This window comes from Silene latifolia, unplaced genomic scaffold (assembly GCF_048544455.1).
Source record: "Silene latifolia isolate original U9 population unplaced genomic scaffold, ASM4854445v1 scaffold_57, whole genome shotgun sequence".
NCBI classification, from domain to species: Eukaryota; Viridiplantae; Streptophyta; class Magnoliopsida; order Caryophyllales; family Caryophyllaceae; genus Silene; species Silene latifolia.
The window spans coordinates 3369022-3385381 of record NW_027413480.1 but is presented as its reverse complement, the minus strand read 5'-3'; the positions used below and the strand labels follow the sequence as shown (position 1 = coordinate 3385381).

At 37.6% G+C, this 16360-nt stretch overlaps 1 non-coding gene across 1 annotated transcript; it reads left to right on the top strand.

Moving 5' to 3' along the window:
* Window positions 1–776: 776 nt before the first annotated feature.
* LOC141639886 (small nucleolar RNA R71) lies at window positions 777–882 on the top strand. The gene has a single exon (XR_012542747.1). It is a non-coding gene; the product is annotated as a small nucleolar RNA R71 (small nucleolar RNA).
* Window positions 883–16360: the final 15478 nt, after the last annotated feature.

Genomic DNA, 16360 nt, shown 5'->3' with positions numbered 1-16360 from the left:
CATGTGGATTCTTATCGGCTTGTGACGGTAAATGTCCCGGTTTCCTTGTGGACTGGTTCGCGGCCAACTGGGCAACTTGAGTTTCAAGTGCCTTGATAGATGCATCTTTTTGTTGGTCACTTAGCTGCCACTGCTTTGTCAAAGACTGCAACATTGTCTTCAACTCACCTATCTCACTTACCCCACCAGAAGATGATGCACCTTGATTAGGTGTAGGAAAGGAAGGAGGCTTCTGAAAGCCTTGTTGAGCCTTATGAGGAGGGACATATGGCTGCTGCTGCGGAGGAGGAGGGGTAGGATTGAGCATATTTTGACTTGTCCATCTCAAATTGGGATGGACTGCCCCTTGGTTATTATAATAGGAACCCCCTCCTTGCCTGTATTGTTGAAAAGCAAGGACCTGTTCCTTCTCTGTAAGACAGCCAACAGAAGTGTGACCGTCGTTGCTCCCACACCTCTCACATGTGACGGTCTCCCCTCTAGTAAGCAAATGAACTGTCTGAGGCTCCCCAGCAGAATGCAGCTCCAACTTATCAAACCTAGCATTCATGGCTTCCAGCTGAGCCACAACTTGCTTATCGACTGCATGAACTGTTCTAATACCGTCCCTCGGGTGTCCATACTCAGCACAGTGGGTCGCCATCTCTTCAATAAGGGCCCATCCCTTATCATCGTCAGTGTTCTTTTGGAATCTTTCGTTGGATGATGCATCAAGTATGGCTCTGTGATCATCGTACAACCCATTGTAGAACTGATTGGACAGAAACCACCGATCAAAACCATGGTGAGGAAGAGACCTCACCAACCTCTTGAAACGGAACCACGCTTCATAGAAAGTTTCATCAGGTGCCTGCTTGAAACTAGTGATTTTTGCCCTCAGCTGATTAGTGCGCTGCGAAGGGAAATATCTCTTATAAAAAGCAAGGGCAAGGGTCTCCCAGTCTGTGACCCCCGCGGCCGTACGATCCAAGTCAGTCAGCCACTCCCTGGCTGAGTCAGTCAAAGAAAAAGGAAACAGCACCTCCTTAATCTTGTCTTGAGTTACCCCCTTTGTGGCGGGGATAATAGAACATTAGTCCGTAAAGACCTCCATATGCTTCCTCGGATCTTCACCTGCCACACCTCTAAAGAGATTTCTCTCCACCAGATTGATATAGGACGGACGGATGTCAAAATTATTCCCATCCTCAGTCTGGAGATTGAAACCTTTAAGAATAGATTATGCTTTAGGCTCTGAATGGCTTGCAATATTTGACATCTTTACTGGTTGGTTTACAGAACTGAAAGTGTCTTCTTCAAAAGATGGATTTTCTGGAAATAGGAAATGCTGAAATTCGGGTTCGAAAGTACTCAAGGCTTCCTTTCGTGATTCTCTTTGCAGACGGAGTCTATGCCTGAATAGTCTCTCTGGCTCAGAATCAGCTGGAACTAACTCCAACCTGTTTGACCTGGGCATACACAATACTGAAAGAAAATGAATAAGAACTGCCTCAAGGAATAAAAAATTCCCTGAGACGGATAAAATAAACGAAACAAAGACAGATAGGGCAATTTCCTTCCCGGCAACGGCGCCAAAATTTGACAGGGCTGTCGTATACCTATCAAAAATAACTAACTAAACTAACTATATAGCTAGGGAAGTCAGGTCGATCTCCTCAGGGAGGCAAGATATCTGTAAAAGTCCGCCTATTTGGTCACAAATGGAGGGGTTTGTAATTGTTTTTCTAAACTAAGAGATTTAAAGGAAGAGAAGCAAGGAAAGAGCAATAAAGACAAAAAATGAGAATAAACTATCAATAGAGAGGGGACATATCAGGATTTCGGTTCACTACGGTAGTCCAATGACTCAACTGTAAACAACTTAGATAAATTACTGCGAGACGGATATGGAAAGGTCCTTCCGGTCCACTTTCTATCCTAAATTACCACTAACTTAACTTCCGTCCTCGACAGGGTAGTCTACTGTTCATAGCAGGCCTATTTAGTCCAATATTCCGATCTAGGATTAAATTTAACCAGATTAAAAGGGTGACTCAAAAGCGTGCACTCAACTAAGTCGGTAAATACAATTATATTGTCACGGGGACAGAGTCTCACAATTAATTCATCTAACCTATTCACCACATCGTCACATTTCTACCGTAGATCCCCTAATCCCAACATGAAATAGATTTAGCTACTCATGCTATTAATATTATCAAAACTAATAACAAAGAATAAACAACATTAAGCATGATGAAATAATAATGAAAATACATAAACAAAGATTAGGGCAGAAATTAAGAAAGAACAAAACAAGTAATTAAGATGAATAAATGAAAGATTAAGAATAAGAGAGAGTAAGAATTACAATTGCAAGAATCCGGCGTAAAGAACAACAAAATCCGAACTAAATAACCCCGAAAGCAAAGTTACAGTGAAAGGAAAAAGCAACGTAATGTTTACAGTGAAGGATGAAATGATAAGATGAAAAATGAATGCTAATGACCTAGTTATTATGCGCTTGAATATAAAATTTACTAAATCCATAAGCTAAAACACGTTCACGGACTAATTAAAGCACATGAAAGACAAAACCACTCGATCGAGCAGTCTGAAACAGCTCGATCGAGTAACTCTCCAAGTAATCTACTCGATCGAGTAGAATTGTTATTCGATCGAGTAACTCCTAATTCCAGCTCTATTGGATCGAGTAATATACCACTTGATCGACCATTTCCAGCCACAGAAACCACTCGATCGAGTAACAAAACAGCTCGATCGAGTGTTCTTCCTCCAAAACAGCTCAAACTCGTGACCGACTGCTCCGTAGACTGTTCTTTCACGCATCCCAATGCAAGATCTCACTTTGAACAATCTCGTCTCCTCAAAATGCATGCAAAAAGGGACGAAAATAGTACGATTCTACTACTTCCGCGTTCATTTCTACAAAATGGACAAAACGAACCAAAGTAGCCAATTCGGGGCATAATACTATATAAACAGTACAAAAGTACATGAAAATACGTGCTGAAATAGGCTAAAAAGACTATACAAAATGCACGTATCAACCTACGTAACTTGCAATAAATAATTAGAAAATAAAATACACTACCCCGCATATATTATTCAAGATAAACACATACATAATAAGAAATTAAAAGACGCGCGGTTTTAAAACCATTAATTAGAATAATAATAATAATAATAATTAATTAATTAACATAATCATCTTGTAATTCCCCTGCAATTGCGATAAATATTGGGAATTCAATATGTGGATTATTAAGAGGCACTTGTTCTGCCTCCCATGAACGAGGCACAGTGTCAATATAGTGCCGATATGTTCTTAATAGATTAATGTCACAATTGGTTGCAATCCATAAATATTGCGCTTGTAACACATCATCCGTATAATAATTTTTCTTCCTAGCATCATGATCCTTGTATCTTGCCTGGAGTTTTCTCGCTTGACGAAAACATTCCAGCTTCTTCCCAAAACCTTCAAACTCGATCATTGCGTAACCAAGAAAACCATGAATTTAGTCCAAGCTGGATGGACCTTTTTAACGTTCGTATAACCACCTTGACGAAGCATATCTCTCATCCAAGTAAAACTTCTCGAAAAAGCCTTACCATTGTCATCATATTTGATTGGAAGGTTGTGTATAATACACGTAATAGGATGGACATAGCGCATATTTGATAGTGATTCGGCGGGTGTAGAAGACGACGACATGGTAATCGAAGTGTAATATTTTTAATTAAATTATAGGCTATGATTAATTGAACGTTGAATTGGTGAATATGGTGAATATGGTTAATTGATCACATTATAAGTGATAATTATAGGAAAATATGTATGCATGTGTGGATATAATAATGGACGGATAGTAAATAATGGTCAAACAAAACAATGCATGCAACGGTTCATTATTTATCACATGCATAGGTTGAATATTTTACATTGAAAAAAGTATATAACGGTTATTTTTCACCCGTAAATGATAAATGACAACGGGTACAGAGGAACCGTTATATCATAATAGCAAATGATAACGGTTACAAGAAACCCGTAGCTATAACATAATAACGGGTACCAAAAACCGTTGCTAGTGTTAATTTAGTAACGGTTTTCGAAAAGCCGTTTTCTTAAACTGGTAACGGTTGTCCAACAACCGTTGATAAGGGTGATTATATAACGAGTTTATGGAAACCGTTAAACGTTTTTGATAACGGTTTGTTAAACAACCGTTGTCACATTATAATAAGAACGGTTTTCGATGGAAACCGTTATTCTTATTAGCGCGGTCTAGGTTTCCGCCAATATTTTGAAAACGGTAATCTAAGTGTCGTTATTAAATGCATTAAACCGTTGTGATACGCTCCTTATTGATGGTCCGATTTGGCGTAGTGTAGAACTCTCATCGATCAATCCCTTAAATAACCACGCACTAATCGGACAAGGATTCACCTTCGTTCACCTTCTTACAATAACCATTTATTCTAGGATGATTGACTAAAGTTAAAGTTACTAACACACAAACTAAAGCAAAGTCTCCTGTAAGAGGAGATACCTTCAGTACTATTTTGTTACAAAAATGTTACATGATTTACAAATTTTTGCGGGGGAAACATTATTTTGGCCAAAACAATTAAATTTTCGACGTTAACTTTGTTGGAGTATGTGTCCTCGACAATAATGCGATCACATGTTTAAATCTCATATTAAGAATACATGAGGGAAAGTAATATTTTATTGTCAACCGATCCACATTAATCGGTAATGATTGGCTGACTAGAGTTTGACATTACTGTCGTATGACGGTGGTGATCAGTTGATCCCTTAAGGTCATACCTCAAGGGTAACACTCTTAATTGATTAATTAATTAATTGTATGATGATACAAGTTAATTAATTCCTTAAAATTGAACAAATGGTTTTGTGAGTGAGATTACGTATCTTATTGTAATTCGATTAAATAGGATTCGTTCTAAGTAATGTAAAATTGTTTTATTACTTAGGTTTATTAATTGTTTATGAAACAATTATAATAAGAATGAATGGTTTATTATAAATACAAGTTGTTGTGATTTATAATTCTATGACCCATTTTAAGTACTTGTAATTGTGAATTACTAGTTGATTTTTGTATGTGATTTATTTTGTCAATATAATGATTTTTAATAAGTTAAAAATGCATTATTTAATTACATGTCTAGTAACATGTCCAATATGTCACACTGTACAAATTGACAAATTGACAAAAATAAAATGGACTCCATATTATATAGAAAACCGGTTTTATATGTAGTAAGTGGGCTTTGATGGTTTTTGTTATTTAAATAATAAAATAGACATCATGATGACACCTACTACTAGCTAGCTTTTCTTGTGAAGAACAAAAGCAAATTGGGAAGATTAATTTTACTACCCCATGCCACTACCACCGGTTTTCCCACCCTCATATAGAATAAGAATTGTTCTTATTATTTAGGGAATCATTCTTACACTTTTTCAATACTTACTCTTCCTTCCTTTTCTCAAAGAACAAGTTTGAGAAAATAAAATTTGTTCCAAAATCTAATATATTCAAGTTACTAGAAGTAGTAATAGATAATAATAATTAGATTAAATTTTAAGAACACAAATACTAATTTCTAGTAACAAAATTAGTACTTGTATTAAGAGTGATTATCTTGGTACAATCCTTGAGGAATAGATTCTACTATTGAATCTAAGGGTTTTGTTGGAGCACTTGGTTTTTCTTAAGAAGACTAATTGGTAGGAGACCGATTAGTATAAACCATTCGGCCCTTATTGTAGGATTTTATCTTTTTGCTTTGCATTTGTTTTATATGTTTGCATGCATAGCCAAATCGCCATAACTTCACATGCATATTATTTTATCGAGTCATCGACCGTGTCAATTATAATTATCGTAGTTCACCGCTTTAGTTCACTTAAAACGTGATAGATAATAAATTGACAAGACCTCTCACTTAATAATAATTGAGGATTAGCCTTACCAAATAGTATAACCATGAGCCCCAATTTCATAAGGAAGTAGGCTCGGCTCACCGGGGTGCTAAACTTCTTACGTTGGGTAAGTGGGTGGTAAATTGTTACTACATAGAAATTTGGATTGAGCTCAATGGAAGTATTCGTGACCGTAGTCGCATGTGTTCCGGGCTAAAAATAAATATTAAAGTATTTTTATCGACCGAGAGTTCTAGAAGTAGAATCGATTAAAGAGTTAATCCACCGAGTTATATTGATTAGGGATGTATCGGCTCACCGTGCCCGAGTTAATATGAATTTGGATCTCGGGATCATTTATAATAGTTGGGTAGAGGTCACTATACAAATGCTAAAACATTCTTAAATGTTTTATATATAACGATAAATGTTTGATTTTCCCACTATTTCGTTGTTTTATGTTGTTCTTTATTAACGCTCCTACTCATATATGATATCAATTCGTTTGTAACACGAGTCTCCACTAAACCACTATTCCTAACAATAAAGAATCTCTTTCTAAAATTGAACCGTATCAAAGGTTGTGGACTAACTCCATAGGAATTATTCTATTCCATAGAACTAGATAGGAGTCGTCCTATGCAAATACAAGATTAGCATCTTAAATTCCTAACATACCTATGTATGATTTCTTGTGAAGAAATATGAATACAAGTAGTACTTAGTCAAAAGATGTTTTGATAATATCTTCATTGCATACATGGTTCAAAAGTCTTATTGCTCAATCAAAACAAATGTCATCAAGCACTTAAGTTGTTAAGCACATGACATTGTAAAATTGGTAAATTAATTTGTTAGAAATTTTGATTAACCAAATACCACAATAGAGTTCATCCTTGTAAAGGATTAACTAGGAATTTATATGAAGATAAGTCTTCATCAAGTAGAAATTCTTGAAGTGAGTGGGAGCAATAAGAATTAAAGTATCTATCTTAATTGTTAAGGATATTAAAGGGTAATATCCATATAAAACCCATAAATTTTAGGACTATAACGTAAACTTTAACATGTAATTCATGGTCATAAACAAAATACAATAGAAACGATAAAGGTAAAGAATCAACCTCGGGTCCTAGTGCAATTCGGCAAAATGAATAGAAATCAACGTAGATTTCCTCCTAATTGTTGCACCCAAGACCGTCTGAGATTATGCCCCTTGTGCTAGAATGTATTCTCTAATTGCTTTGCAATATTGAGAGAATTTGTTGTGAGTTTTACGAGATGTGAGATCTAGGTTTCAGAGGAAATTTTTCCAAAACCCTAGTTTTGTGTGCAAAATGAATTGTCTAGGTCAAAATGAGAGGAGCTCTCATTTTGTTCCCCTTGCTCGGTCCGTGGGTTTGATTAGGGAGGGAGTGGCCTTTCCACTTCCTCCTTATTAAACTCGTGATCCGACTTGAATTGCTAAAACGTATATGACGCGGTTTTATTATAAATCGTCATCGGTTATCGGTTATTAAAATATCAACTAGTAACATGACTCAGTCGATATATTAATACTTGTCCGACAAAGACAATATTGTATAATTAACTCAATATACATTAATTAAATATAATTCGTTTATATTCAATTTACGAATTAACTGCTTAATTCGTCTTAGCCATTATTATTTAATCCTTATTAAATAATTATCTCAACATCGTGTTTGACTAATTACTAGTCAATAACTCCGACTAACTGGTTAGTCATATTAGGCATCAACATGACTGTATTTTCATACCGTCACATCTCTCAAACGTATCCTATAGGTGTGACTTTTAGGGACCAGTTGATCACCGCCATCTGTATGACAATAACGTCAAACTTATCTAGCAAGCCAACCGTTATTGATAAACGTGGACCAACTGATATTAATACAAAAGTATACCCTTTGATCCTTTTAGAGATTTAAATGTTATTGCACTAACTGTAGAGGACACCAGCCCCAACAAGCTCCCACTTGTCCGTACAAGTGTATGTGTAATAACGTTATCCGCACTAGCCGGAGGACACAGCTCAACAAACTCCCACTTGTCCGTACAAGTGTATGTGCGATAACCGATTCTCATATTCATTTAAAATTTCTCCCACTCAATGTAAAACAATTTGCAGATCCGGATCCGCAAAGGTCGTATTTTACAATCGATCCAGTATCAAGAGTGGTTTCCCGACTAGAGAGTAACTCAACTGATAAAACGAATTCGTATTCGAGCATGGCCATGCATTTCGATTCTGACTCCTCGAGTGGCCCTGAGAAATATCGAGTACCTGATAAAGGTTGAATATTTCCTTCAACTCGACTCCTTACGATCTAAGCACGCATGAAATGACCCGAAAAAAAATCTACTTGGCCCCCTGTTACGGATGACCGTGAGAAAGAAACCAAAGTCACCCAAAATCCGCCTTAGTCTCAAGAGACAGTCGATAGTCAAAAGAATCGACTCTTAGGATCACCATGGAGGTCCTATCCACGACCGGGCACCGAATGTTATAAAACATTTAGGACTCAACGTCGATGTCACAATTGTGTCCTACGAGATATCCGTATAAATCGCCTCTGTGATTGGTCAGTCAACCTTTTGACTTATGGCTCGTTGAACCCACCATCAACCAACGTCACAAAATAATTACCTTGAGTTATCAGCTCACGTGGGCAATTAAGGACCAAAAATATAATGTTTGTTCAGTTCACTTTGTGGTGTTCAAAATTGTCGTACAAAACCACATGAAAAACAAAATATATAAATATCAAAACGATGATGTCGTATAGAGTACATAAGAGAATGAATCTAATCCATAAAAGAGTACTACAACTTAGGAACACGTTTAATTCCCATGGAATTAACATGCCCTTCATGCTTATCTTGTCGTAATGGTTTAGTGAGAGGATCTCGCTATGTTATCATCTCGTAGCAATCTTTTCTATCACTACTTCCTTTTGCTCCACGTAATCTCGGATTAGATGAGCTTTCCGTTGTACATGTCTAGACTTGTTGCTAGACTTTGGCTCCTTAGCTTGGAAGATGGCACCTCTATTGTCGCAATAGATGGTGATCGGGTCATTCGAACTAGGCACTACAGATAGTCCTTGTAAGAATTGACGCATCCATATCGCTTCCTTTGCGCCTTCGCACGCGGCATAGTACTCGGACTCAGTCGTAGAATCTGCTGTAACACTTTGTTTGGAACTCTTCCAGCTGACTGCAGCGCCATTAAGAGTAAAAACGAATCCAGACTGAGATTTTGAGTCATCTCGATCCGTTTGGAAGCTAGCATCTGCGTAACCGGTTGCGCATAGCTTTTGTTTGCCTCCATAAGTCAATGCCCAATCTTTAGTCCTCCGTAGGTACTTAAGAATGTTCTTGACAGCCATCCAATGTGATTCACCTGGATGCTGTTGGAATCGACTTGTCATACTCAATGCATATGCCACGTCCGGACGTGTGCATATCATGGCATACATGATTGATCCTATAGCCGAGGCATAAGGAATCCGTGTCATGCGCTCTTTCTCTTCCGGTGTCTCTGGTGCCCGAGACTTGCTCAAATGCACCCCTGGAGCCATGGGAAGAAACCCCTTTTTGGAGTTAGTCATGCTGAATCTCTCTCGGATCTTGTCTATGTAAGACTCCTGACTGAGAGATAACATCCGACGTGATCTATCTCGATAGATACGGATGCCCAAAATTCTTTGTGCCTCACCCAGATCTTTCATCTGGAAATGGTTCTTTAACCATACTTTTACCGAAGTTAAGAGAGGTATGTCATTCCCAATCAGGAGTATGTCATCGACATACAATATTAGGAAGACAATCTTGCTCCTACTCGACTTGATTTATAGACATGGTTCCTCGACCGATCGAGTAAATCCATTTTCTTTTATTACTTGGTCGAAACGATGATTCCAACTCCTAGAAGCTTGCTTAAGTCCATAAATGGAACGCTTAAGCTTGCATACTTTCTTAGGATGTTCTGGATCTATGAAACCTTCGGGTTGTACCATGTACAACTCTTCCTCCAAAAAACCGTTTAAGAAGGCGGTTTTCACATCCATCTGCCAAATTTCATAGTCATGAAAAGCGGCAATCGCTAAGATAATCCGAATGGAACGCAGCATGACTACGGGTGCAAAAATTTCATCGTATTGCAAACCTGGCACTTGGGTGAAACCTTTAGCAACTAGTCGTGCTTTATAGATATCTTGTTGACCTTCCACAGAATGCTTTATCTTGTAAAGCCATTTGCATTGAAGGGGACGAACCTTAGGAGGTAAGTCAACAAGATCCCATACGTTGTTCTCATACATAGAGTCCATCTCGGATTGCATGGCCTCAAGCCATAACTTTGAGTCAGAACTAGTCATGGCACCTTTATAGGTTGCGAGTTCACTACTCGTTAAGAGTAGAATGTCATCTATGTCATGTTCCTCGACCATACCAATGTATCTGTCCGGAGGAATAGAGACTCTTCCCGACCTCCTAGGTTCCTCAGGAATATTCACCGCAGCCGGGATTGAAGGAATTGGTTCCTCCAATGGTTGCTCGGTATTTGGTTCTGGAACCTCCGACAGCTCGAAGGTTCTATCACTCTTTGCATTCTCGAGAAATTCCTTCTCTAAGAATGTCGCACTAGCCGCAACAAAAACACGTTGTTCGGTTGGCGAATAAAAGTAATGACCAAGTGTTCCTTTAGGATAACCTATAAAGTATGTCTTGACCGATCGCGGGCCGAGCTTATCCTCGTGTCTCCATTTGACATAAGCCTCGCAGCCCCAAACCCGTATAAAGGACAAGTTGGGGACCGTTCCCTTCCATAGTTCATATGGAGTCTTGTCAACAGCTTTAGACGGACTTCGGTTAAGTATTAGAGCAAATGACAAAGAGCATAACCCCACAATGAGTCAGGCAACACGGTGTGACTCATCATGGATCGAACCATATCAAGTAGTGTTCGATTTCTCCGTTCGGACACACCATTCAACTGAGGTGTTCCAAGTGGAGTTAACTGTAGGGCAATCCCACAGTCCTTAAGGTGTTGATCAAACTCGTGAGAAAGATACTCGCCACCACGATCCGAACGTAATGTTTTAATCTTTCTACCCAAAGAGGTTCTCAGTACCTATTCTCGGTATTCTTTGAATTTCTCAAAGGATTCACTTTTGTGCTTCATTAAGTAGACATAGCCATATCTACTTAAATCGTCCGTGAAAGTGATGAAATACCTATAGCCTTCTCGTGCGGTGATTGACATAGGTCCACATACATCCGTGTGTATGAGTCCTAATAGGTCAGCAGCGCGCATTCCAACACCTTTAAAGGAAATTCGAGTCATCTTACCGATGAGACATGATTCACACGTGCCAAATGATTGAAAATCAAAGGCCGAGATAGCTCCATTCTTTATGAGCTGTTTTACGCGTTTCTCATTAATGTGTCCCATACGGCAGTGCCATAGATACGTTTGATCTTTGTCACCTACCTTTAACTTCTTATTCATTACGTGTAATATTTCGGTGGTCTGATCTAAAACATAAATTCCATTCATGGAGACTGCCTTGCCATAAATCATATCGTGTAATGAGAAAATGCAAGTATTATTCTCTATTACAAATGAAAAACCAAGTTTGTCAAGTGCAGAAACTGAAATAATGTTTTTAGAAAGACTGGGTACATAATAGCAGTTATATAAAAATAACTCAAATCCGCTAGGAAGCTGGATCACATATGTCCCCCTTGAGACGGCAGCCACTCGTGCTCCATTCCCAACACGCAGGTCCACCTCACCCTTTACGAGGGGTTCGATGTTTCGGAGCCCCTGCACATGATTACACGGATGAGAACCACAACCAGTATCTAGTACCCAAGTTCCGTAACTTGCATGGTTAATCTCAATCATATGAATAAAAGTAGAAGAGGAAGAAGACATACCAACAGGTTTAACGCGACCTGCTTTTATGTCCTCATGATAAACAGGACATGTACGCCTCCAGTGCCCAGTCTTGTGGCAGTGATGGCATTCCATGTTTTCGGTCTTGCTCTTTGTCGCACCTGATGAGTTGCTCGACTCACCAAGCCCACTCTTACCTGACCCTGACTTCTTGAACTTCGGTTTGCCTACTGCTAGGTCTGCCTGAGCTTTGCCCTTACCCTTGCCCTTGTTTGATACAACGAGAACATCCTGTTTCAGGCTCCCACTGAACTTCATGTCCTTCTCGGTCTGTACGAGAAGGGAGTGCAGTTCATGGGGACTTTTCTTCAAATCATTCATATAGTAATTCGCTCTAAAGAGCGCAAAACCATCGTGGAGTGAATGAAGCATGCGGTCAATCACGATGTTCTCGCTGATTTTACAATCAAGCGCCTCCAGTCTCTCGACATTCTCAATCATGCCGAATGTGTGGGCTAACCGGTTGGCTCTTCTGGAGTCTCGCATCAAAGAAGCGAGTGGTATGCTCATAGGTCACGATTCTCGGTGCTTTCGAGAATTCCTTGGTGAGCGTGGTGAAAATCTTGTTTGCACCTTGGGCTATGAAGCGTTTCTGCAAATTGGATTCCATTGCAAAAATGAGTACGTTTTTAATCGCACCCGCTTCCATGACGAAATCGTTATACTTGGCGATCTCGTTAGCTCCAGCCGTGGGACCTGGGTTTGACGGGATGGGCTCTGTCGAAATTTAAGCTTCCGTCGGCACGGCAAAGATTCCGTAATGCCGCCTCCCAGTCCGCGAAGTTTGATCCATCATTCTTCAGTCGAGTTGACTGATTCATCTGATTCATGAAGATCCGAAGCCAGGACTCACGGTCCAATGTGGCACTTGGCATTGGGTCGTCAGCACGGCCAACCATTTTGTTATTAGCAGTTTAAGTGATCGTGATCTACACTAAAAAAGAAAAGGAAAAACAAAACGAAATAAGCAACTCATCGAGGTGATTTAAGTCTATTAAAAATTCATTTTAATCGTGTAGACTCATTGCACTTGCATAATTGATCTCCCTCAAGAATAATACAAGTGATCCCAAGACTCAATTTCCGTAAATTGATAAGCCAACTGTTTAGCTAGTTCTTCCGTAAGAACTCTTGGTCGATAGATTTCCGTAAATCCTATCTATAGTCCACCATAATCACAGGATCGTACGAGTGACCATAGTGTTGAGATAAAATAAGTCAATCAGTTCCAACTTACCCGACGTAGAAGGGGTCATATTATGCCTACCGATGAAGAAGGGATTCATTGGAGTTTGACCTATAAAGACTATTCTCAATTTTTGGTTATACGAGGAAGATCCCATCAACTTAGTTTTAATTCATTTTAAGTGAACGAATAACTAGCATTACGTGAATGAATTAACTTAGGTGATGGCTTAAAATTGATCGTGTGACATAGGAATGTCAAAGAAAACTAACGCGTGACCTCTATATGAGTCAGTTTTCATGCAATTATTAGGTGGTTTGGTTTTAGGCGGAATATGATTCAATCTATCGTTACGATAAAAATAAAAGAATGCAAAAACGTAAATAAAAATTCCTAGTGTGGCCTATCCTAGTAAAAAGAACATAATACAACTTTGGAATCCACCGTTGGACCCGAGAAGCTTGTCTTGATGTTCCATCTTTTTCATGCAGCGGGAGTGAGCATCCGGTCTCCATCTTTGGTCTTCTCAAAATTACAATTAAAAATTTACAAAATATAAACCTATTTACATTCTAAATAAAAACTGTAATAAAGAAAAACAAAATGGAGATGCGAGATCTCAAAATACAACCAAGACCGTGTTCCATCATTACGGTAACACGTTCTACTAAGGCCACACTAAGTTACAACCGTTTGTAAAAATAAATAAATACGTAATGTAAGCATTCAAAACATTCAAAATAACGATAAATAAAATGCATCAACTAAATAAAATTTATTCGTGACATAATTCCGTAATTATGTTAAATTTATCCAAACCACCAAAGACAATTAAAATTATGTGACAAAACTGCTTTAATCAACTTAATTTTAATTCATTACAATCCGTTACTTTAAATCGCTTTAAAATAACTAAATGGTACGTGAGTGAACCGTTTCACTATCAAGCGAATGCATAAAATCCGTATTATGCACATGTTAAGGCCAAAAAAAAAAACTCAAAATTTTTTTTTTTTTTCTTCACGTCTGACCGTGAACAGTACCCAAAAAAATTTTTTTTTTTTTATTTTGAAACTGATTGCCGAGAGCTCAAAGGCAAAAAAAAAAAAAAATTCAGCGGTACAAAAAAACGAGAGCCTCAACAAACAAAACAAGATCGATTTGTTAAAACCAATTGCAATTTAATCTAATCCGTATAGAATTGAAACTACAATTGATACAACTTTAACATATTGCAATAATTATCGATTAAAATTACAATATGCAAAGAACAAAATGAAAACAAAACATCGTCTGATCAGACGGAAACCAAAAGGGCACGGTTTTCAAGAAAAACGCAACAGCCAAAAAAAAAAAATTTCTGCCGTGAGAAAATAGCTGCTGCCGCACGGTTTTTCAAGCAAAAAAAATATCGATTCAATTTGTTTAATGAAAATCACATAGAAAAATTTACGTGGCCTCGCTCTGATACCACTTAAAGGGTAATATCCGTATAAAACCCATAAATTTTAGGACTATAACATAAAATTTAACATGTAATTCATGGTCATAAACAAAATACAATAGAAACGATAAAGGTAAAGAATCAACCTCGGGTCCTACTGCAATTCGGCAAAATGAATAGAAATCAACGTAGATTTCTTCCTAATTGTTGCACCCAAGACCGTCTGAGATTATGCCCCTTGTGCTAGAATGTATTCTCTAATTGCTTTGCAATATTGAGAGAATTTGTTGTGAGTTTTACGAGATGTGAGATCTAGGTTTCAGAGGAAATTTTTCCAAAACCCTAGTTTTGTGTGCAAAATGAATTGTCTAGGTCAAAATGAGAGGAGCTCTCATTTTGTTCCCCTTGCTCGGTCCGTGGGTTTGATTAGGGAGGGAGTGGCCTTTCCACTTCCTCCTTATTAAACTCGTGATCCGACTTGAATTGCTAAAACGTATATGACGCGGTTTTATTATAAATCGTCATCGGTTATCGGTTATTAAAATATCAACTAGTAACATGACTCAGTCGATATATTAATACTTGTCCGACAAAGACAATATTGTATAATTAACTCAATATACATTAATTAAATATAATTCGTTTATATTCAATTTACGAATTAACTGCTTAATTCGTCTTAGCCATTATTATTTAATCCTTATTAAATAATTATCTCAACATCGTGTTTGACTAATTACTAGTCAATAACTCCGACTAACTGGTTAGTCATATTAGGCATCAACATGACTGTATTTTCATACCGTCACATCTCTCAAACGTATCCTATAGGTGTGACTTTTAGGGACCAGTTGATCACCGTCATCTGTATGACAATAACGTCAAACTTATCTAGCAAGCCAACCGTTATTGATAAACGTGGACCAACTGATATTAATACAAAAGTATACCCTTTGATCCTTTTAGAGATTTAAATGTTATTGCACTAACTGTAGAGGACACCAGCCTCAACAGATATAACTAGACTTGAAAGAGAAAGTGTTAGACACTAAAAATAGAGACAAATTCTTAAATTAGTAAAGATTAAGGAAGTTGGTTGTGTGACACCAACATAGTCCTTCGTAAATATGTATGACATTGTCATAGCCTTCTTGTCAAATACCACATCATGAGTATTTGATACAAATTAGTGGATTTCATCATCATATTTGGCATTATCATGTGAGGACTAGCAAGAATAAGTTCAAAAATTTGCATGAATGGAACTAGGATAGTTGCCATTTCATCAATGAACATATGAATGTTGTAGTGTACTCATTTTAGTTTTGTATTTAGATATATACCTCAATAATTTTTATGATGTATAATATGTCTAAAATAAGAATATAATTTGTAGTTTTGCACAAAAGGTAAAGGATTTTACCATTATACAATTAAAACAAGTGTTGTGCCCTTACATACCACGATTAAGTTTATGGTGAGACCATACAAATCAAGGTAATTATGTTCAAACTAAAGTAAATGTCATACATATTGTATAAGACTCATATTGGTGAACCCCATTATTTCTCGATTCTCGATTGAAATTGCTCATAGAGACTAGTTTTGACTAGTGTCCCAAACCACTTGATTGAGAATCTCTTGGTATGTGTGAATCTTGTATTAAAAGCAAGATTAATTTATGACTTCTTTCTATAAAAGAATTATGAATATAGCAAGATATTGGCACTATTTACACTTTAAAGTGTATGGTCGAATACAATTTCAATCAAAAGGGGTTATTAC